The sequence below is a fragment of the Neolamprologus brichardi genome, chromosome 14 (genome assembly GCF_056152115.1).
Source record: "Neolamprologus brichardi isolate AB-2024 chromosome 14, ASM5615211v1, whole genome shotgun sequence".
In the NCBI taxonomy this organism is placed as follows: Eukaryota; Metazoa; Chordata; class Actinopteri; order Cichliformes; family Cichlidae; genus Neolamprologus; species Neolamprologus brichardi.
In genome coordinates, this window is record NC_142117.1 from 35,516,120 (window position 1) to 35,532,949 (window position 16,830).

A 16,830-nucleotide genomic window follows, 5' to 3' on the forward strand; every position below is an offset into this window, starting at 1 on the left:
CCCTCCCTGTGAGCCAAGTGAAAGAGCGCACCGTCACAAGCGAGAAGTGTCCCGAGAAGGCGGCTCAGCCAGGAACCTGCAGGAGGCCATCGCTTCTCGGCCTTTTGGCTAAGATCAAGTGTAGTATCTGTTCTTATCAGTTTAATATCTGATACGCCCCCGATTCGGGGGCAACGTATTAAACGCATTTTTAGAACAGGGAGCCGAATAAGGGGCTCGCTCCGTTCGCTCCACGCATCGACCCGGTATTGCAGCGCCTCCGGGAACGGTGCCCCCTTTGCTGACTTTGTGCAAAAGCAAGAAAGCCAAACAAAGTAAGGTCTGCCAAGCCAAGAGCCAGAAAGCAGCCTAAAGCCGCGAACGTGCTCCTCTCCAGTCACAGTCGAACTCTGGAGCAGAGAAGGCGGGGCCTAAGATCTGCCCCTTCAGCCAAGCAAACAGGGCCTACCGTGACGCCGGAAGCCGGGACGAGGAGTCACTGCGGCTTCCTGCGAGGCCAAAGAAACACACACTCTAGCTTCTCTTCAAAACGTACAAGTCTTTCGCCTTTTACTAAAGACTTCCGTGGAGAGTGAGGCTAAGGAGTTGCACCTATTTTTGGGAGGGTCTGCCTTCTGGCTGGGCCCTCTCCTCGTTGTTCAATAGAAGAAAGCGCGCAGTTCCAGGGAGCTCCGCAGGCCTGTGAGCTACTGTGGGTGGGCGGAGATTTGAAGCGGAGCCCTCCCTGTGAGCCAAGTGAAAGAGCGCACCGTCACAAGCGAGAAGTGTCCCGAGAAGGCGGCTCAGCCAGGAACCTGCAGGAGGCCATCGCTTCTCGGCCTTTTGGCTAAGATCAAGTGTAATATGTGTTCTTATCAGTTTAATATCTGATACGCTCCCGATTCGGGGGCAACGTATTAAACGCATTTTTTAGAACAGGGAGCCGAATAAGGGGCTCGCTCCGTTCGCTCCACGCATCGACCCGGTATTGCAGCGCCTCCGGGAACGGTGCCCCCTTTGCTGACTTTGTGCAAAAGCAAGAAAGCCAAACAAAGTAAGGTCTGCCAAGCCAAGAGCCAGAAAGCAGCCTGAAGCCGCGAACGTGCTCCTCTCCAGTCACAGTCGAACTCTGGAGCAGAGAAGGCGGGGCCTAAGATCTGCCCCTTCAGCCAAGCAAACAGGGCCTACCGTGACGCCGGAAGCCGGGACGAGGAGTCACTGCGGCTTCCTGCGAGGCCAAAGAAACACACACTCTGGCTTCTCTTCAAAACGTACAAGTCTTTCGCCTTTTACTAAAGACTTCCGTGGAGAGTGAGGCTAAGGAGTTGCACCTATTTTTGGCAGAGTCTGCCTTCTGGCTGGGCCCTCTCCTCGTTGTTCAATAGAAGAAAGCGCGCAGTTCCAAGGAGCTCCGCAGGCCTGTGAGCTACTGTGGGTGGGCGGAGATTTGAAGCGGAGCCCTCCCTGTGAGCCAAGTGAAAGAGCGCACCGTCACAAGCGAGAAGTGTCCCGAGAAGGCGGCTCAGCCAGGAACCTGCAGGAGGCCATCGCTTCTCGGCCTTTTGGCTAAGATCAAGTGTAGTATCTGTTCTTATCAGTTTAATATCTGATACGCCCCCGATTCGGGGGCAACGTATTAAACGCATTTTTAGAACAGGGAGCCGAATAAGGGGCTCGCTCCGTTCGCTCCGTTCGCTCCACGCATCGACCCGGTATTGCAGCGCCTCCGGGAACGGTGCCCCCTTTGCTGACTTTGTGCAAAAGCAAGAAAGCCAAACAAAGTAAGGTCTGCCAAGCCAAGAGCCAGAAAGCAGCCTGAAGCCGCGAACGTGCTCCTCTCCAGTCACAGTCGAACTCTGGAGCAGAGAAGGCGGGGCCTAAGATCTGCCCCTTCAGCCAAGCAAACAGGGCCTACCGTGACGCCGGAAGCCGGGACGAGGAGTCACTGCGGCTTCCTGCGAGGCCAAAGAAACACACACTCTGGCTTCTCTTCAAAACGTACAAGTCTTTCGCCTTTTACTAAAGACTTCCGTGGAGAGTGAGGCTAAGGAGTTGCACCTATTTTTGGCAGAGTCTGCCTTCTGGCTGGGCCCTCTCCTCGTTGTTCAATAGAAGAAAGCGCGCAGTTCCAAGGAGCTCCGCAGGCCTGTGAGCTACTGTGGGTGGGCGGAGATTTGAAGCGGAGCCCTCCCTGTGAGCCAAGTGAAAGAGCGCACCGTCACAAGCGAGAAGTGTCCCGAGAAGGCGGCTCAGCCAGGAACCTGCAGGAGGCCATCGCTTCTCGGCCTTTTGGCTAAGATCAAGTGTAGTATCTGTTCTTATCAGTTTAATATCTGATACGCCCCCGATTCGGGGGCAACGTATTAAACGCATTTTTAGAACAGGGAGCCGAATAAGGGGCTCGCTCCGTTCGCTCCACGCATCGACCCGGTATTGCAGCGCCTCCGGGAACGGTGCCCCCTTTGCTGACTTTGTGCAAAAGCAAGAAAGCCAAACAAAGTAAGGTCTGCCAAGCCAAGAGCCAGAAAGCAGCCTAAAGCCGCGAACGTGCTCCTCTCCAGTCACAGTCGAACTCTGGAGCAGAGAAGGCGGGGCCTAAGATCTGCCCCTTCAGCCAAGCAAACAGGGCCTACCGTGACGCCGGAAGCCGGGACGAGGAGTCACTGCGGCTTCCTGCGAGGCCAAAGAAACACACACTCTAGCTTCTCTTCAAAACGTACAAGTCTTTCGCCTTTTACTAAAGACTTCCGTGGAGAGTGAGGCTAAGGAGTTGCACCTATTTTTGGGAGGGTCTGCCTTCTGGCTGGGCCCTCTCCTCGTTGTTCAATAGAAGAAAGCGCGCAGTTCCAGGGAGCTCCGCAGGCCTGTGAGCTACTGTGGGTGGGCGGAGATTTGAAGCGGAGCCCTCCCTGTGAGCCAAGTGAAAGAGCGCACCGTCACAAGCGAGAAGTGTCCCGAGAAGGCGGCTCAGCCAGGAACCTGCAGGAGGCCATCGCTTCTCGGCCTTTTGGCTAAGATCAAGTGTAATATGTGTTCTTATCAGTTTAATATCTGATACGCTCCCGATTCGGGGGCAACGTATTAAACGCATTTTTTAGAACAGGGAGCCGAATAAGGGGCTCGCTCCGTTCGCTCCACGCATCGACCCGGTATTGCAGCGCCTCCGGGAACGGTGCCCCCTTTGCTGACTTTGTGCAAAAGCAAGAAAGCCAAACAAAGTAAGGTCTGCCAAGCCAAGAGCCAGAAAGCAGCCTGAAGCCGCGAACGTGCTCCTCTCCAGTCACAGTCGAACTCTGGAGCAGAGAAGGCGGGGCCTAAGATCTGCCCCTTCAGCCAAGCAAACAGGGCCTACCGTGACGCCGGAAGCCGGGACGAGGAGTCACTGCGGCTTCCTGCGAGGCCAAAGAAACACACACTCTGGCTTCTCTTCAAAACGTACAAGTCTTTCGCCTTTTACTAAAGACTTCCGTGGAGAGTGAGGCTAAGGAGTTGCACCTATTTTTGGCAGAGTCTGCCTTCTGGCTGGGCCCTCTCCTCGTTGTTCAATAGAAGAAAGCGCGCAGTTCCAAGGAGCTCCGCAGGCCTGTGAGCTACTGTGGGTGGGCGGAGATTTGAAGCGGAGCCCTCCCTGTGAGCCAAGTGAAAGAGCGCACCGTCACAAGCGAGAAGTGTCCCGAGAAGGCGGCTCAGCCAGGAACCTGCAGGAGGCCATCGCTTCTCGGCCTTTTGGCTAAGATCAAGTGTAGTATCTGTTCTTATCAGTTTAATATCTGATACGCCCCCGATTCGGGGGCAACGTATTAAACGCATTTTTAGAACAGGGAGCCGAATAAGGGGCTCGCTCCGTTCGCTCCACGCATCGACCCGGTATTGCAGCGCCTCCGGGAACGGTGCCCCCTTTGCTGACTTTGTGCAAAAGCAAGAAAGCCAAACAAAGTAAGGTCTGCCAAGCCAAGAGCCAGAAAGCAGCCTAAAGCCGCGAACGTGCTCCTCTCCAGTCACAGTCGAACTCTGGAGCAGAGAAGGCGGGGCCTAAGATCTGCCCCTTCAGCCAAGCAAACAGGGCCTACCGTGACGCCGGAAGCCGGGACGAGGAGTCACTGCGGCTTCCTGCGAGGCCAAAGAAACACACACTCTGGCTTCTCTTCAAAACGTACAAGTCTTTCGCCTTTTACTAAAGACTTCCGTGGAGAGTGAGGCTAAGGAGTTGCACCTATTTTTGGCAGGGTCTGCCTTCTGGCTGGGCCCTCTCCTCGTTGTTCAATAGAAGAAAGCGCGCAGTTCCAGGGAGCTCCGCAGGCCTGTGAGCTACTGTGGGTGGGCGGAGATTTGAAGCGGAGCCCTCCCTGTGAGCCAAGTGAAAGAGCGCACCGTCACAAGCGAGAAGTGTCCCGAGAAGGCGGCTCAGCCAGGAACCTGCAGGAGGCCATCGCTTCTCGGCCTTTTGGCTAAGATCAAGTGTAGTATCTGTTCTTATCAGTTTAATATCTGATACGCCCCCGATTCGGGGGCAACGTATTAAACGCATTTTTAGAACAGGGAGCCGAATAAGGGGCTCGCTCCGTTCGCTCCGTTCGCTCCACGCATCGACCCGGTATTGCAGCGCCTCCGGGAACGGTGCCCCCTTTGCTGACTTTGTGCAAAAGCAAGAAAGCCAAACAAAGTAAGGTCTGCCAAGCCAAGAGCCAGAAAGCAGCCTGAAGCCGCGAACGTGCTCCTCTCCAGTCACAGTCGAACTCTGGAGCAGAGAAGGCGGGGCCTAAGATCTGCCCCTTCAGCCAAGCAAACAGGGCCTACCGTGACGCCGGAAGCCGGGACGAGGAGTCACTGCGGCTTCCTGCGAGGCCAAAGAAACACACACTCTGGCTTCTCTTCAAAACGTACAAGTCTTTCGCCTTTTACTAAAGACTTCCGTGGAGAGTGAGGCTAAGGAGTTGCACCTATTTTTGGCAGGGTCTGTCTTCTGGCTGGGCCCTCTCCTCGTTGTTCAATAGAAGAAAGCGCGCAGTTCCAGGGAGCTCCGCAGGCCTGTGAGCTACTGTGGGTGGGCGGAGATTTGAAGCGGAGCCCACCCTGTGAGCCAAGTGAAAGAGCGCACCGTCACAAGCGAGAAGTGTCCCGAGAAGGCGGCTCAGCCAGGAACCTGCAGGAGGCCATCGCTCCTCGGCCTTTTGGCTAAGATCAAGTGTAGTATCTGTTCTTATCAGTTTAATATCTGATACGCCCCCGATTTGGGGGCAACGTATTAAACGCATTTTTAGAACAGGGAGCCGAATAAGGGGCTCGCTCCGTTCGCTCCACGCATCGACCCGGTATTGCAGCGCCTCCGGGAACGGTGCTCCCTTTGCTGACTTTGTGCAAAAGCAAGAAAGCCAAACAAAGTAAGGTCTGCCAAGCCAAGAGCCAGAAAGCAGCCTGAAGCCGCGAACGTGCTCCTCTCCAGTCACAGTCGAACTCTGGAGCAGAGAAGGCGGAGCCTAAGATCTGCCCCTTCAGCCAAGCAAACAGGGACTACCGTGACGCCGGAAGCCGGGACGAGGAGTCACTGCGGCTTCCTGCGAGGCCAAAGAAACACACACTCTGGCTTCTCTTCAAAACGTACAAGTCTTTCGCCTTTTACTAAAGACTTCCGTGGAGAGTGAGGCTAAGGAGTTGCACCTATTTTTGGCAGGGTCTGCCTTCTGGCTGGGCCCTCTCCTCGTTGTTCAATAGAAGAAAGCGCGCAGTTCCAGGGAGCTCCGCAGGCCTGTGAGCTACTGTGGGTGGGCGGAGATTTGAAGCGGAGCCCTCCCTGTGAGCCAAGTGAAAGAGCGCACCGTCACAAGCGAGAAGTGTCCCGAGAAGGCGGCTCAGCCAGGAACCTGCAGGAGGCCATCGCTTCTCGGCCTTTTGGCTAAGATCAAGTGTAGTATCTGTTCTTATCAGTTTAATATCTGATACGCCCCCGATTCGGGGGCAACGTATTAAACGCATTTTTAGAACAGGGAGCCGAATAAGGGGCTCGCTCCGTTCGCTCCACGCATCGACCCGGTATTGCAGCGCCTCCGGGAACGGTGCCCCCTTTGCTGACTTTGTGCAAAAGCAAGAAAGCCAAACAAAGTAAGGTCTGCCAAGCCAAGAGCCAGAAAGCAGCCTGAAGCCGCGAACGTGCTCCTCTCCAGTCACAGTCGAACTCTGGAGCAGAGAAGGCGGGGCCTAAGATCTGCCCCTTCAGCCAAGCAAACAGGGCCTACCGTGACGCCGGAAGCCGGGACGAGGAGTCACTGCGGCTTCCTGCGAGGCCAAAGAAACACACACTCTGGCTTCTCTTCAAAACGTACAAGTCTTTCGCCTTTTACTAAAGACTTCCGTGGAGAGTGAGGCTAAGGAGTTGCACCTATTTTTGGCAGGGTCTGCCTTCTGGCTGGGCCCTCTCCTCGTTGTTCAATAGAAGAAAGCGCGCAGTTCCAGGGAGCTCCGCAGGCCTGTGAGCTACTGTGGGTGGGCGGAGATTTGAAGCGGAGCCCACCCTGTGAGCCAAGTGAAAGAGCGCACCGTCACAAGCGAGAAGTGTCCCGAGAAGGCGGCTCAGCCAGGAACCTGCAGGAGGCCATCGCTTCTCGGCCTTTTGGCTAAGATCAAGTGTAGTATCTGTTCTTATCAGTTTAATATCTGATACGCCCCCGATTCGGGGGCAACGTATTAAACGCATTTTTAGAACAGGGAGCCGAATAAGGGGCTCGCTCCGTTCGCTCCACGCATCGACCCGGTATTGCAGCGCCTCCGGGAACGGTGCCCCCTTTGCTGACTTTGTGCAAAAGCAAGAAAGCCAAACAAAGTAAGGTCTGCGAAGCCAAGAGCCAGAAAGCAGCCTGAAGCTGCGAACGTGCTCCTCTCCAGTCACAGTCGAACTCTGGAGCAGAGAAGGCGGAGCCTAAGATCTGCCCCTTCAGCCAAGCAAACAGGGACTACCGTGACGCCGGAAGCCGGGACGAGGAGTCACTGCGGCTTCCTGCGAGGCCAAAGAAACACACACTCTGGCTTCTCTTCAAAACGTACAAGTCTTTCGCCTTTTACTAAGGATTTCCGTGGAGAGTGAGGCTAAGGAGTTGCACCTATTTTTGGCAGGGTCTGCCTTCTGGCTGGGCCCTCTCCTCGTTGTTCAATAGAAGAAAGCGCGCAATTCCAGGGAGCTCCGCAGGCCTGTGAGCTACTGTGGGTGGGCGGAGATTATAAGCGGAGCCCTCCCTGTGAGCCAAGTGAAAGAGCGCACCGTCACAAGCGAGAAGTGTCCCGAGAAGGCGGCTCAGCCAGGAACCTGCAGGAGGCCATCGCTTCTCGGCCTTTTGGCTAAGATCAAGTGTAGTATCTGTTCTTATCAGTTTAATATCTGATACGCCCCCGATTCGGGGGCAACGTATTAAACGCATTTTTAGAACAGGGAGCCGAATAAGGGGCTCGCTCCGTTCGCTCCACGCATCGACCCGGTATTGCAGCGCCTCCGGGAACGGTGCCCCCTTTGCTGACTTTGTGCAAAAGCAAGAAAGCCAAACAAAGTAAGGTCTGCGAAGCCAAGAGCCAGAAAGCAGCCTAAAGCCGCGAACGTGCTCCTCTCCAGTCACAGTCGAACTCTGGAGCAGAGAAGGCGGAGCCTAAGATCTGCCCCTTCAGCCAAGCAAACAGGGACTACCGTGACGCCGGAAGCCGGGACGAGGAGTCACTGCGGCTTCCTGCGAGGCCAAAGAAACACACACTCTGGCTTCTCTTCAAAACGTACAAGTCTTTCGCCTTTTACTAAGGATTTCCGTGGAGAGTGAGGCTAAGGAGTTGCACCTATTTTTGGCAGGGTCTGCCTTCTGGCTGGGCCCTCTCCTCGTTGTTCAATAGAAGAAAGCGCGCAATTCCAGGGAGCTCCGCAGGCCTGTGAGCTACTGTGGGTGGGCGGAGATTATAAGCGGAGCCCTCCCTGTGAGCCAAGTGAAAGAGCGCACCGTCACAAGCGAGAAGTGTCCCGAGAAGGCGGCTCAGCCAGGAACCTGCAGGAGGCCATCGCTTCTCGGCCTTTTGGCTAAGATCAAGTGTAGTATCTGTTCTTATCAGTTTAATATCTGATACGCCCCCGATTCGGGGGCAACGTATTAAACGCATTTTTAGAACAGGGAGCCGAATAAGGGGCTCGCTCCGTTCGCTCCACGCATCGACCCGGTATTGCAGCGCCTCCGGGAACGGTGCCCCCTTTGCTGACTTTGTGCAAAAGCAAGAAAGCCAAACAAAGTAAGGTCTGCCAAGCCAAGAGCCAGAAAGCAGCCTAAAGCCGCGAACGTGCTCCTCTCCAGTCACAGTCGAACTCTGGAGCAGAGAAGGCGGGGCCTAAGATCTGCCAATTCAGCCAAGCAAACAGGGCCTACCGTGACGCCGGAAGCCGGGACGAGGAGTCACTGCGGCTTCCTGCGAGGCCAAAGAAACACACACTCTGGCTTCTCTTCAAAACGTACAAGTCTTTCGCCTTTTACTAAAGACTTCCGTGGAGAGTGAGGCTAAGGAGTTGCACCTATTTTTGGCAGGGTCTGCCTTCTGGCTGGGCCCTCTCCTCGTTGTTCAATAGAAGAAAGCGCGCAGTTCCAGGGAGCTCCGCAGGCCTGTGAGCTACTGTGGGTGGGCGGAGATTTGAAGCGGAGCCCTCCCTGTGAGCCAAGTGAAAGAGCGCACCGTCACAAGCGAGAAGTGTCCCGAGAAGGCGGCTCAGCCAGGAACCTGCAGGAGGCCATCGCTTCTCGGCCTTTTGGCTAAGATCAAGTGTAATATCTGTTCTTATCAGTTTAATATCTGATACGCTCCCGATTCGGGGGCAACGTATTAAACGCATTTTTAGAACAGGGAGCCGAATAAGGGGCTCGCTCCGTTCGCTCCACGCATCGACCCGGTATTGCAGCGCCTCCGGGAACGGTGCCCCCTTTGCTGACTTTGTGCAAAAGCAAGAAAGCCAAACAAAGTAAGGTCTGCGAAGCCAAGAGCCAGAAAGCAGCCTGAAGCTGCGAACGTGCTCCTCTCCAGTCACAGTCGAACTCTGGAGCAGAGAAGGCGGAGCCTAAGATCTGCCCCTTCAGCCAAGCAAACAGGGACTACCGTGATGCCGGAAGCCGGGACGAGGAGTCACTGCGGCTTCCTGCGAGGCCAAAGAAACACACACTCTGGCTTCTCTTCAAAACGTACAAGTCTTTCGCCTTTTACTAAGGATTTCCGTGGAGAGTGAGGCTAAGGAGTTGCACCTATTTTTGGCAGGGTCTGCCTTCTGGCTGGGCCCTCTCCTCGTTGTTCAATAGAAGAAAGCGCGCAATTCCAGGGAGCTCCGCAGGCCTGTGAGCTACTGTGGGTGGGCGGAGATTATAAGCGGAGCCCTCCCTGTGAGCCAAGTGAAAGAGCGCACCGTCACAAGCGAGAAGTGTCCCGAGAAGGCGGCTCAGCCAGGAACCTGCAGGAGGCCATCGCTTCTCGGCCTTTTGGCTAAGATCAAGTGTAGTATCTGTTCTTATCAGTTTAATATCTGATACGCCCCCGATTCGGGGGCAACGTATTAAACGCATTTTTAGAACAGGGAGCCGAATAAGGGGCTCGCTCCGTTCGCTCCACGCATCGACCCGGTATTGCAGCGCCTCCGGGAACGGTGCCCCCTTTGCTGACTTTGTGCAAAAGCAAGAAAGCCAAACAAAGTAAGGTCTGCCAAGCCAAGAGCCAGAAAGCAGCCTGAAGCCGCGAACGTGCTCATCTCCAGTCACAGTCGAACTCTGGAGCAGAGAAGGCGGGGCCTAAGATCTGCCCCTTCAGCCAAGCAAACAGGGCCTACCGTGACGCCGGAAGCCGGGACGAGGAGTCACTGCGGCTTCCTGCGAGGCCAAAGAAACACACACTCTGGCTTCTCTTCAAAACGTACAAGTCTTTCGCCTTTTACTAAAGACTTCCGTGGAGAGTGAGGCTAAGGAGTTGCACCTATTTTTGGCAGGGTCTGGCTTCTGGCTGGGCCCTCTCCTCGTTGTTCAATAGAAGAAAGCGCGCAGTTCCAGGGAGCTCCGCAGGCCTGTGAGCTACTGTGGGTGGGCGGAGATTTGAAGCGGAGCCCTCCCTGTGAGCCAAGTGAAAGAGCGCACCGTCACAAGCGAGAAGTGTCCCGAGAAGGCGGCTCAGCCAGGAACCTGCAGGAGGCCATCGCTTCTCGGCCTTTTGGCTAAGATCAAGTGTAGTATCTGTTCTTATCAGTTTAATATCTGATACGCCCCCGATTCGGGGGCAACGTATTAAACGCATTTTTAGAACAGGGAGCCGAATAAGGGGCTCGCTCCGTTCGCTCCACGCATCGACCCGGTATTGCAGCGCCTCCGGGAACGGTGCCCCCTTTGCTGACTTTGTGCAAAAGCAAGAAAGCCAAACAAAGTAAGGTCTGCCAAGCCAAGAGCCAGAAAGCAGCCTGAAGCCGCGAACGTGCTCCTCTCCAGTCACAGTCGAACTCTGGAGCAGAGAAGGCGGGGCCTAAGATCTGCCCCTTCAGCCAAGCAAACAGGGCCTACCGTGACGCCGGAAGCCGGGACGAGGAGTCACTGCGGCTTCCTGCGAGGCCAAAGAAACACACACTCTGGCTTCTCTTCAAAACGTACAAGTCTTTCGCCTTTTACTAAAGACTTCCGTGGAGAGTGAGGCTAAGGAGTTGCACCTATTTTTGGCAGGGTCTGCCTTCTGGCTGGGCCCTCTCCTCGTTGTTCAATAGAAGAAAGCGCGCAGTTCCAGGGAGCTCCGCAGGCCTGTGAGCTACTGTGGGTGGGCGGAGATTTGAAGCGGAGCCCTCCCTGTGAGCCAAGTGAAAGAGCGCACCGTCACAAGCGAGAAGTGTCCCGAGAAGGCGGCTCAGCCAGGAACCTGCAGGAGGCCATCGCTTCTCGGCCTTTTGGCTAAGATCAAGTGTAATATCTGTTCTTATCAGTTTAATATCTGATACGCCCCCGATTCAGGGGCAACGTATTAAACGCATTTTTAGAACAGGGAGCCGAATAAGGGGCTCGCTGCGTTCGCTCCACGCATCGACCCGGTATTGCAACGCCTCCGGGAACGGTGCCCCCTTTGCTGACTTTGTGCAAAAGCAAGAAAGCCAAACAAAGTAAGGTCTGCCAAGCCAAGAGCCAGAAAGCAGCCTGAAGCCGCGAACGTGCTCCTCTCCAGTCACAGTCGAACTCTGGAGCAGAGAAGGCGGGGCCTAAGATCTGCCCCTTCAGCCAAGCAAACAGGGCCTACCGTGACGCCGGAAGCCGGGACGAGGAGTCACTGCGGCTTCCTGCGAAGCCAAAGAAACACACACTCTGGCTTCTCTTCAAAACGTACAAGTCTTTCGCCTTTTACTAAAGACTTCCGTGGAGAGTGAGGCTAAGGAGTTGCACCTATTTTTGGCAGAGTCTGCCTTCTGGCTGGGCCCTCTCCTCGTTGTTCAATAGAAGAAAGCGCGCAGTTCCAGGGAGCTCCGCAGGCCTGTGAGCTACTGTGGGTGGGCGGAGATTTGAAGCGGAGCCCTCCCTGTGAGCCAAGTGAAAGAGCGCACCGTCACAAGCGAGAAGTGTCCCGAGAAGGCGGCTCAGCCAGGAACCTGCAGGAGGCCATCGCTTCTCGGCCTTTTGGCTAAGATCAAGTGTAGTATCTGTTCTTATCAGTTTAATATCTGATACGCCCCCGATTCGGGGGCAACGTATTAAACGCATTTTTAGAACAGGGAGCCGAATAAGGGGCTCGCTCCGCTCGCTCCACGCATCGACCCGGTATTGCAGCGCCTCCGGGAACGGTGCCCCCTTTGCTGACTTTGTGCAAAAGCAAGAAAGCCAAACAAAGTAAGGTCTGCCAAGCCAAGAGCCAGAAAGCAGCCTGAAGCCGCGAACGTGCTCCTCTCCAGTCACAGTCGAACTCTGGAGCAGAGAAGGCGGGGCCTAAGATCTGCCCCTTCAGCCAAGCAAACAGGGCCTACCGTGACGCCGGAAGCCGGGACGAGGAGTCACTGCGGCTTCCTGCGAAGCCAAAGAAACACACACTCTGGCTTCTCTTCAAAACGTACAAGTCTTTCGCCTTTTACTAAAGACTTCCGTGGAGAGTGAGGCTAAGGAGTTGCACCTATTTTTTGCAGAGTCTGCCTTCTGGCTGGGCCCTCTCCTCGTTGTTCAATAGAAGAAAGCGCGCAGTTCCAGGGAGCTCCGCAGGCCTGTGAGCTACTGTGGGTGGGCGGAGATTTGAAGCGGAGCCCTCCCTGTGAGCCAAGTGAAAGAGCGCACCGTCACAAGCGAGAAGTGTCCCGAGAAGGCGGCTCAGCCAGGAACCTGCAGGAGGCCATCGCTTCTCGGCCTTTTGGCTAAGATCAAGTGTAGTATCTGTTCTTATCAGTTTAATATCTGATACGCCCCCGATTCGGGGGCAACGTATTAAACGCATTTTTAGAACAGGGAGCCGAATAAGGGGCTCGCTCCGTTCGCTCCACGCATGGACCCGGTATTGCAGCGCCTCCGGGAACGGTGCCCCCTTTGCTGACTTTGTGCAAAAGCAAGAAAGCCAAACAAAGTAAGGTCTGCCAAGCCAAGAGCCAGAAAGCAGCCTGAAGCCGCGAACGTGCTCCTCTCCAGTCACAGTCGAACTCTGGAGCAGAGAAGGCGGGGCCTAAGATCTGCCCCTTCAGCCAAGCAAACAGGGCCTACCGTGACGCCGGAAGCCGGGACGAGGAGTCACTGCGGCTTCCTGCGAGGCCAAAGAAACACACACTCTGGCTTCTCTTCAAAACGTACAAGTCTTTCGCCTTTTACTAAAGACTTCCGTGGAGAGTGAGGCTAAGGAGTTGCACCTATTTTTGGCAGGGTCTGCCTTCTGGCTGGGCCCTCTCCTCGTTGTTCAATAGAAGAAAGCGCGCAGTTCCAGGGAGCTCCGCAGGCCTGTGAGCTACTGTGGGTGGGCGGAGATTTGAAGCGGAGCCCTCCCTGTGAGCCAAGTGAAAGAGCGCACCGTCACAAGCGAGAAGTGTCCCGAGAAGGCGGCTCAGCCAGGAACCTGCAGGAGGCCATTGCTTCTCGGCCTTTTGGCTAAGATCAAGTGTAGTATCTGTTCTTATCAATTTAATATCTGATACGCCCCCGATTCGGGGGCAACGTATTAAACGCATTTTTAGAACAGGGAGCCGAATAAGGGGCTCGCTCCGTTCGCTCCACGCATCGACCCGGTATTGCAGCGCCTCCGGGAACGGTGCCCCCTTTGCTGACTTTGTGCAAAAGCAAGAAAGCCAAACAAAGTAAGGTCTGCCAAGCCAAGAGCCAGAAAGCAGCCTGAAGCCGCGAACGTGCTCCTCTCCAGTCACAGTCGAACTCTGGAGCAGAGAAGGCGGGGCCTAAGATCTGCCCCTTCAGCCAAGCAAACAGGGCCTACCGTGACGCCGGAAGCCGGGACGAGGAGTCACTGCGGCTTCCTGCGAGGCCAAAGAAACACACACTCTGGCTTCTCTTCAAAACGTACAAGTCTTTCGCCTTTTATTAAAGACTTCCGTGGAGAGTGAGGCTAAGGAGTTGCACCTATTTTTGGCAGGGTCTGCCTTCTGGCTGGGCCCTCTCCTCGTTGTTCAATAGAAGAAAGCGCGCAGTTCCAGGGAGCTCCGCAGGCCTGTGAGCTACTGTGGGTGGGCGGAGATTTGAAGCGGAGCCCTCCCTGTGAGCCAAGTGAAAGAGCGCACCGTCACAAGCGAGAAGTGTCCCGAGAAGGCGGCTCAGCCAGGAACCTGCAGGAGGCCATCGCTTCTCGGCCTTTTGGCTAAGATCAAGTGTAGTATCTGTTCTTATCAGTTTAATATCTGATACGCCCCCGATTCGGGGGCAACGTATTAAACGCATTTTTAGAACAGGGAGCCGAATAAGGGGCTCGCTCCGTTCGCTCCACGCATCGACCCGGTATTGCAGCGCCTCCGGGAACGGTGCCCCCTTTGCTGACTTTGTGCAAAAGCAAGAAAGCCAAACAAAGTAAGGTCTGCGAAGCCAAGAGCCAGAAAGCAGCCTGAAGCCGCGAACGTGCTCCTCTCCAGTCACAGTCGAACTCTGGAGCAGAGAAGGCGGGGCCTAAGATCTGCCCCTTCAGCCAAGCAAACAGGGCCTACCGTGACGCCGGAAGCCGGGACGAGGAGTCACTGCGGCTTCCTGCGAGGCCAAAGAAACACACACTCTAGCTTCTCTTCAAAACGTACAAGTCTTTCGCCTTTTACTAAAGACTTCCGTGGAGAGTGAGGCTAAGGAGTTGCACCTATTTTTGGCAGGGTCTGCCTTCTGGCTGGGCCCTCTCCTCGTTGTTCAATAGAAGAAAGCGCGCAGTTCCAGGGAGCTCCGCAGGCCTGTGAGCTACTGTGGGTGGGCGGAGATTTGAAGCGGAGCCCTCCCTGTGAGCCAAGTGAAAGAGCGCACCGTCACAAGCGAGAAGTGTCCCGAGAAGGCGGCTCAGCCAGGAACCTGCAGGAGGCCATCGCTTCTCGGCCTTTTGGCTAAGATCAAGTGTAGTATCTGTTCTTATCAGTTTAATATCTGATACGCCCCCGATTCGGGGGCAACGTATTAAACGCATTTTTAGAACAGGGAGCCGAATAAGGGGCTCGCTCCGTTCGCTCCACGCATCGACCCGGTATTGCAGCGCCTCCGGGAACGGTGCCCCCTTTGCTGACTTTGTGCAAAAGCAAGAAAGCCAAACAAAGTAAGGTCTGCCAAGCCAAGAGCCAGAAAGCAGCCTGAAGCCGCGAACGTGCTCCTCTCCAGTCACAGTCGAACTCTGGAGCAGAGAAGGCGGGGCCTAAGATCTGCCCCTTCAGCCAAGCAAACAGGGCCTACCGTGACGCCGGAAGCCGGGACGAGGAGTCACTGCGGCTTCCTGCGAGGCCAAAGAAACACACACTCTGGCTTCTCTTCAAAACGTACAAGTCTTTCGCCTTTTACTAAAGACTTCCGTGGAGAGTGAGGCTAAGGAGTTGCACCTATTTTTGGCAGGGTCTGCCTTCTGGCTGGGCCCTCTCCTCGTTGTTCAATAGAAGAAAGCGCGCAGTTCCAGGGAGCTCCGCAGGCCTGTGAGCTACTGTGGGTGGGCGGAGATTTGAAGCGGAGCCCTCCCTGTGAGCCAAGTGAAAGAGCGCACCGTCACAAGCGAGAAGTGTCCCGAGAAGGCGGCTCAGCCAGGAACCTGCAGGAGGCCATCGCTTCTCGGCCTTTTGGCTAAGATCAAGTGTAGTATCTGTTCTTATCAGTTTAATATCTGATACGCCCCCGATTCGGGGGCAACGTATTAAACGCATTTTTAGAACAGGGAGCCGAATAAGGGGCTCGCTCCGTTCGCTCCACGCATCGACCCGGTATTGCAGCGCCTCCGGGAACGGTGCCCCCTTTGCTGACTTTGTGCAAAAGCAAGAAAGCCAAACAAAGTAAGGTCTGCCAAGCCAAGAGCCAGAAAGCAGCCTGAAGCCGCGAACGTGCTCCTCTCCAGTCACCCCTCTCCAGTCACAGTCGAACTCTGGAGCAGAGAAGGCGGGGCCTAAGATCTGCCCCTTCAGCTAAGCAAACAGGGCCTACCGTGACGCCGGAAGCCGGGACGAGGAGTCACTGCGGCTTCCTGCGAGGCCAAAGAAACACACACTCTGGCTTCTCTTCAAAACGTACAAGTCTTTCGCCTTTTGCTAAAGACTTCCGTGGAGAGTGAGGCTAAGGAGTTGCACCTATTTTTGGCAGGGTCTGCCTTCTGTCTGGGCCCTCTCCTCGTTGTTCAATAGAAGAAAGCGCGCAGTTCCAGGGAGCTCAGCAGGCCTGTGAGCTACTGTGGGTGGGCGGAGATTTGAAGCGGAGCCCTCCCTGTGAGCCAAGTGAAAGAGCGCACCGTCACAAGCGAGAAGTGTCCCGAGAAGGCGGCTCAGCCAGGAACCTGCAGGAGGCCATCGCTTCTCGGCCTTTTGGCTAAGATCAAGTGTAGTATCTGTTCTTATCAGTTTAATATCTGATACGCCCCCGATTCGGGGGCAACGTATTAAACGCATTTTTAGAACAGGGAGCCGAATAAGGGGCTCGCTCCGTTCGCTCCACGCATCGACCCGGTATTGCAGCGCCTCCGGGAACGGTGCCCCCTTTGCTGACTTTGTGCAAAAGCAAGAAAGCCAAACAAAGTAAGGTCTGCCAAGCCAAGAGCCAGAAAGCAGCCTGAAGCCGCGAACGTGCTCCTCTCCAGTCACAGTCGAACTCTGGAGCAGAGAAGGCGGGGCCTAAGATCTGCCCCTTCAGCCAAGCAAACAGGGCCTACCGTGACGCCGGAAGCCGGGACGAGGAGTCACTGCGGCTTCCTGCGAGGCCAAAGAAACACACACTCTAGCTTCTCTTCAAAACGTACAAGTCTTTCGCCTTTTACTAAAGACTTCCGTGGAGAGTGAGGCTAAGGAGTTGCACCTATTTTTGGCAGGGTCTGCCTTCTGGCTGGGCCCTCTCCTCGTTGTTCAATAGAAGAAAGCGCGCAGTTCCAGGGAGCTCCGCAGGCCTGTGAGCTACTGTGGGTGGGCGGAGATTTGAAGCGGAGCCCTCCCTGTGAGCCAAGTGAAAGAGCGCACCGTCACAAGCGAGAAGTGTCCCGAGAAGGCGGCTCAGCCAGGAACCTGCAGGAGGCCATCGCTTCTCGGCCTTTTGGCTAAGATCAAGTGTAGTATCTGTTCTTATCAGTTTAATATCTGATACGCCCCCGATTCGGGGGCAACGTATTAAACGCATTTTTAGAACAGGGAGCCGAATAAGGGGCTCGCTCCGTTCGCTCCACGCATCGACCCGGTATTGCAGCGCCTCCGGGAACGGTGCCCCCTTTGCT

General features: G+C 55.4%; 47 non-coding genes across 47 annotated transcripts; all 47 read left to right on the forward strand.

Annotated features, from left to right (window-relative positions):
• Positions 1–88: 88 nt before the first annotated feature.
• On the forward strand, positions 89–279 carry LOC148099032 (U2 spliceosomal RNA). Its single transcript, XR_015720568.1, has one exon. It is a non-coding gene; the product is annotated as a U2 spliceosomal RNA (small nuclear RNA).
• Positions 280–508: 229 nt separating this feature from the next.
• LOC148099033 (U5 spliceosomal RNA) lies at positions 509–621 on the forward strand. Its single transcript, XR_015720471.1, has one exon. It is a non-coding gene; the product is annotated as a U5 spliceosomal RNA (small nuclear RNA).
• A 185-nt stretch (positions 622–806) lies between these two features.
• LOC148099034 (U2 spliceosomal RNA) lies at positions 807–998 on the forward strand. Its single transcript, XR_015720167.1, has one exon. It is a non-coding gene; the product is annotated as a U2 spliceosomal RNA (small nuclear RNA).
• Positions 999–1,227: 229 nt separating this feature from the next.
• On the forward strand, positions 1,228–1,340 carry LOC148099035 (U5 spliceosomal RNA). Its single transcript, XR_015720152.1, has one exon. It is a non-coding gene; the product is annotated as a U5 spliceosomal RNA (small nuclear RNA).
• A 185-nt stretch (positions 1,341–1,525) lies between these two features.
• On the forward strand, positions 1,526–1,725 carry LOC148099036 (U2 spliceosomal RNA). Its single transcript, XR_015720131.1, has one exon. It is a non-coding gene; the product is annotated as a U2 spliceosomal RNA (small nuclear RNA).
• A 229-nt stretch (positions 1,726–1,954) lies between these two features.
• LOC148099037 (U5 spliceosomal RNA) lies at positions 1,955–2,067 on the forward strand. The gene has a single exon (XR_015720163.1). It is a non-coding gene; the product is annotated as a U5 spliceosomal RNA (small nuclear RNA).
• A 185-nt stretch (positions 2,068–2,252) lies between these two features.
• LOC148099038 (U2 spliceosomal RNA) lies at positions 2,253–2,443 on the forward strand. Its single transcript, XR_015720569.1, has one exon. It is a non-coding gene; the product is annotated as a U2 spliceosomal RNA (small nuclear RNA).
• Positions 2,444–2,672: 229 nt separating this feature from the next.
• On the forward strand, positions 2,673–2,785 carry LOC148099039 (U5 spliceosomal RNA). Its single transcript, XR_015720472.1, has one exon. It is a non-coding gene; the product is annotated as a U5 spliceosomal RNA (small nuclear RNA).
• Positions 2,786–2,970: 185 nt separating this feature from the next.
• LOC148099040 (U2 spliceosomal RNA) lies at positions 2,971–3,162 on the forward strand. The gene has a single exon (XR_015720168.1). It is a non-coding gene; the product is annotated as a U2 spliceosomal RNA (small nuclear RNA).
• Positions 3,163–3,391: 229 nt separating this feature from the next.
• On the forward strand, positions 3,392–3,504 carry LOC148099041 (U5 spliceosomal RNA). The gene has a single exon (XR_015720174.1). It is a non-coding gene; the product is annotated as a U5 spliceosomal RNA (small nuclear RNA).
• A 185-nt stretch (positions 3,505–3,689) lies between these two features.
• LOC148099042 (U2 spliceosomal RNA) lies at positions 3,690–3,880 on the forward strand. The gene has a single exon (XR_015720570.1). It is a non-coding gene; the product is annotated as a U2 spliceosomal RNA (small nuclear RNA).
• Positions 3,881–4,109: 229 nt separating this feature from the next.
• On the forward strand, positions 4,110–4,222 carry LOC148099043 (U5 spliceosomal RNA). Its single transcript, XR_015720260.1, has one exon. It is a non-coding gene; the product is annotated as a U5 spliceosomal RNA (small nuclear RNA).
• Positions 4,223–4,407: 185 nt separating this feature from the next.
• On the forward strand, positions 4,408–4,607 carry LOC148099044 (U2 spliceosomal RNA). Its single transcript, XR_015720132.1, has one exon. It is a non-coding gene; the product is annotated as a U2 spliceosomal RNA (small nuclear RNA).
• A 229-nt stretch (positions 4,608–4,836) lies between these two features.
• LOC148099045 (U5 spliceosomal RNA) lies at positions 4,837–4,949 on the forward strand. Its single transcript, XR_015720235.1, has one exon. It is a non-coding gene; the product is annotated as a U5 spliceosomal RNA (small nuclear RNA).
• Positions 4,950–5,134: 185 nt separating this feature from the next.
• Positions 5,135–5,325, forward strand: LOC148099046 (U2 spliceosomal RNA). The gene has a single exon (XR_015720114.1). It is a non-coding gene; the product is annotated as a U2 spliceosomal RNA (small nuclear RNA).
• A 229-nt stretch (positions 5,326–5,554) lies between these two features.
• On the forward strand, positions 5,555–5,667 carry LOC148099047 (U5 spliceosomal RNA). The gene has a single exon (XR_015720261.1). It is a non-coding gene; the product is annotated as a U5 spliceosomal RNA (small nuclear RNA).
• Positions 5,668–5,852: 185 nt separating this feature from the next.
• LOC148099048 (U2 spliceosomal RNA) lies at positions 5,853–6,043 on the forward strand. Its single transcript, XR_015720571.1, has one exon. It is a non-coding gene; the product is annotated as a U2 spliceosomal RNA (small nuclear RNA).
• A 229-nt stretch (positions 6,044–6,272) lies between these two features.
• LOC148099049 (U5 spliceosomal RNA) lies at positions 6,273–6,385 on the forward strand. Its single transcript, XR_015720262.1, has one exon. It is a non-coding gene; the product is annotated as a U5 spliceosomal RNA (small nuclear RNA).
• A 185-nt stretch (positions 6,386–6,570) lies between these two features.
• LOC148099050 (U2 spliceosomal RNA) lies at positions 6,571–6,761 on the forward strand. The gene has a single exon (XR_015720572.1). It is a non-coding gene; the product is annotated as a U2 spliceosomal RNA (small nuclear RNA).
• Positions 6,762–6,990: 229 nt separating this feature from the next.
• LOC148099051 (U5 spliceosomal RNA) lies at positions 6,991–7,103 on the forward strand. The gene has a single exon (XR_015720538.1). It is a non-coding gene; the product is annotated as a U5 spliceosomal RNA (small nuclear RNA).
• A 185-nt stretch (positions 7,104–7,288) lies between these two features.
• LOC148099052 (U2 spliceosomal RNA) lies at positions 7,289–7,479 on the forward strand. The gene has a single exon (XR_015720573.1). It is a non-coding gene; the product is annotated as a U2 spliceosomal RNA (small nuclear RNA).
• Positions 7,480–7,708: 229 nt separating this feature from the next.
• On the forward strand, positions 7,709–7,821 carry LOC148099053 (U5 spliceosomal RNA). The gene has a single exon (XR_015720539.1). It is a non-coding gene; the product is annotated as a U5 spliceosomal RNA (small nuclear RNA).
• Positions 7,822–8,006: 185 nt separating this feature from the next.
• On the forward strand, positions 8,007–8,197 carry LOC148099054 (U2 spliceosomal RNA). Its single transcript, XR_015720574.1, has one exon. It is a non-coding gene; the product is annotated as a U2 spliceosomal RNA (small nuclear RNA).
• Positions 8,198–8,426: 229 nt separating this feature from the next.
• On the forward strand, positions 8,427–8,539 carry LOC148099055 (U5 spliceosomal RNA). The gene has a single exon (XR_015720263.1). It is a non-coding gene; the product is annotated as a U5 spliceosomal RNA (small nuclear RNA).
• A 185-nt stretch (positions 8,540–8,724) lies between these two features.
• LOC148099056 (U2 spliceosomal RNA) lies at positions 8,725–8,915 on the forward strand. The gene has a single exon (XR_015720073.1). It is a non-coding gene; the product is annotated as a U2 spliceosomal RNA (small nuclear RNA).
• A 229-nt stretch (positions 8,916–9,144) lies between these two features.
• Positions 9,145–9,257, forward strand: LOC148099057 (U5 spliceosomal RNA). Its single transcript, XR_015720541.1, has one exon. It is a non-coding gene; the product is annotated as a U5 spliceosomal RNA (small nuclear RNA).
• A 185-nt stretch (positions 9,258–9,442) lies between these two features.
• Positions 9,443–9,633, forward strand: LOC148099058 (U2 spliceosomal RNA). Its single transcript, XR_015720575.1, has one exon. It is a non-coding gene; the product is annotated as a U2 spliceosomal RNA (small nuclear RNA).
• Positions 9,634–9,862: 229 nt separating this feature from the next.
• Positions 9,863–9,979, forward strand: LOC148099059 (U5 spliceosomal RNA). The gene has a single exon (XR_015720404.1). It is a non-coding gene; the product is annotated as a U5 spliceosomal RNA (small nuclear RNA).
• Positions 9,980–10,160: 181 nt separating this feature from the next.
• Positions 10,161–10,351, forward strand: LOC148099060 (U2 spliceosomal RNA). The gene has a single exon (XR_015720576.1). It is a non-coding gene; the product is annotated as a U2 spliceosomal RNA (small nuclear RNA).
• A 229-nt stretch (positions 10,352–10,580) lies between these two features.
• On the forward strand, positions 10,581–10,693 carry LOC148099061 (U5 spliceosomal RNA). The gene has a single exon (XR_015720264.1). It is a non-coding gene; the product is annotated as a U5 spliceosomal RNA (small nuclear RNA).
• A 185-nt stretch (positions 10,694–10,878) lies between these two features.
• On the forward strand, positions 10,879–11,069 carry LOC148099062 (U2 spliceosomal RNA). The gene has a single exon (XR_015720156.1). It is a non-coding gene; the product is annotated as a U2 spliceosomal RNA (small nuclear RNA).
• A 229-nt stretch (positions 11,070–11,298) lies between these two features.
• On the forward strand, positions 11,299–11,411 carry LOC148099063 (U5 spliceosomal RNA). The gene has a single exon (XR_015720185.1). It is a non-coding gene; the product is annotated as a U5 spliceosomal RNA (small nuclear RNA).
• A 185-nt stretch (positions 11,412–11,596) lies between these two features.
• LOC148099064 (U2 spliceosomal RNA) lies at positions 11,597–11,787 on the forward strand. The gene has a single exon (XR_015720661.1). It is a non-coding gene; the product is annotated as a U2 spliceosomal RNA (small nuclear RNA).
• A 229-nt stretch (positions 11,788–12,016) lies between these two features.
• Positions 12,017–12,129, forward strand: LOC148099065 (U5 spliceosomal RNA). The gene has a single exon (XR_015720663.1). It is a non-coding gene; the product is annotated as a U5 spliceosomal RNA (small nuclear RNA).
• Positions 12,130–12,314: 185 nt separating this feature from the next.
• On the forward strand, positions 12,315–12,505 carry LOC148099066 (U2 spliceosomal RNA). Its single transcript, XR_015720071.1, has one exon. It is a non-coding gene; the product is annotated as a U2 spliceosomal RNA (small nuclear RNA).
• A 229-nt stretch (positions 12,506–12,734) lies between these two features.
• LOC148099067 (U5 spliceosomal RNA) lies at positions 12,735–12,847 on the forward strand. The gene has a single exon (XR_015720265.1). It is a non-coding gene; the product is annotated as a U5 spliceosomal RNA (small nuclear RNA).
• A 185-nt stretch (positions 12,848–13,032) lies between these two features.
• LOC148099068 (U2 spliceosomal RNA) lies at positions 13,033–13,223 on the forward strand. The gene has a single exon (XR_015720078.1). It is a non-coding gene; the product is annotated as a U2 spliceosomal RNA (small nuclear RNA).
• Positions 13,224–13,452: 229 nt separating this feature from the next.
• On the forward strand, positions 13,453–13,565 carry LOC148099069 (U5 spliceosomal RNA). The gene has a single exon (XR_015720512.1). It is a non-coding gene; the product is annotated as a U5 spliceosomal RNA (small nuclear RNA).
• A 185-nt stretch (positions 13,566–13,750) lies between these two features.
• On the forward strand, positions 13,751–13,941 carry LOC148099070 (U2 spliceosomal RNA). Its single transcript, XR_015720577.1, has one exon. It is a non-coding gene; the product is annotated as a U2 spliceosomal RNA (small nuclear RNA).
• A 229-nt stretch (positions 13,942–14,170) lies between these two features.
• LOC148099071 (U5 spliceosomal RNA) lies at positions 14,171–14,283 on the forward strand. Its single transcript, XR_015720460.1, has one exon. It is a non-coding gene; the product is annotated as a U5 spliceosomal RNA (small nuclear RNA).
• Positions 14,284–14,468: 185 nt separating this feature from the next.
• Positions 14,469–14,659, forward strand: LOC148099072 (U2 spliceosomal RNA). Its single transcript, XR_015720578.1, has one exon. It is a non-coding gene; the product is annotated as a U2 spliceosomal RNA (small nuclear RNA).
• Positions 14,660–14,888: 229 nt separating this feature from the next.
• On the forward strand, positions 14,889–15,001 carry LOC148099073 (U5 spliceosomal RNA). The gene has a single exon (XR_015720266.1). It is a non-coding gene; the product is annotated as a U5 spliceosomal RNA (small nuclear RNA).
• Positions 15,002–15,186: 185 nt separating this feature from the next.
• On the forward strand, positions 15,187–15,377 carry LOC148099074 (U2 spliceosomal RNA). Its single transcript, XR_015720579.1, has one exon. It is a non-coding gene; the product is annotated as a U2 spliceosomal RNA (small nuclear RNA).
• Positions 15,378–15,620: 243 nt separating this feature from the next.
• Positions 15,621–15,733, forward strand: LOC148099075 (U5 spliceosomal RNA). The gene has a single exon (XR_015720523.1). It is a non-coding gene; the product is annotated as a U5 spliceosomal RNA (small nuclear RNA).
• Positions 15,734–15,918: 185 nt separating this feature from the next.
• LOC148099076 (U2 spliceosomal RNA) lies at positions 15,919–16,109 on the forward strand. The gene has a single exon (XR_015720580.1). It is a non-coding gene; the product is annotated as a U2 spliceosomal RNA (small nuclear RNA).
• Positions 16,110–16,338: 229 nt separating this feature from the next.
• On the forward strand, positions 16,339–16,451 carry LOC148099077 (U5 spliceosomal RNA). The gene has a single exon (XR_015720461.1). It is a non-coding gene; the product is annotated as a U5 spliceosomal RNA (small nuclear RNA).
• A 185-nt stretch (positions 16,452–16,636) lies between these two features.
• Positions 16,637–16,827, forward strand: LOC148099078 (U2 spliceosomal RNA). The gene has a single exon (XR_015720581.1). It is a non-coding gene; the product is annotated as a U2 spliceosomal RNA (small nuclear RNA).
• Positions 16,828–16,830: the final 3 nt, after the last annotated feature.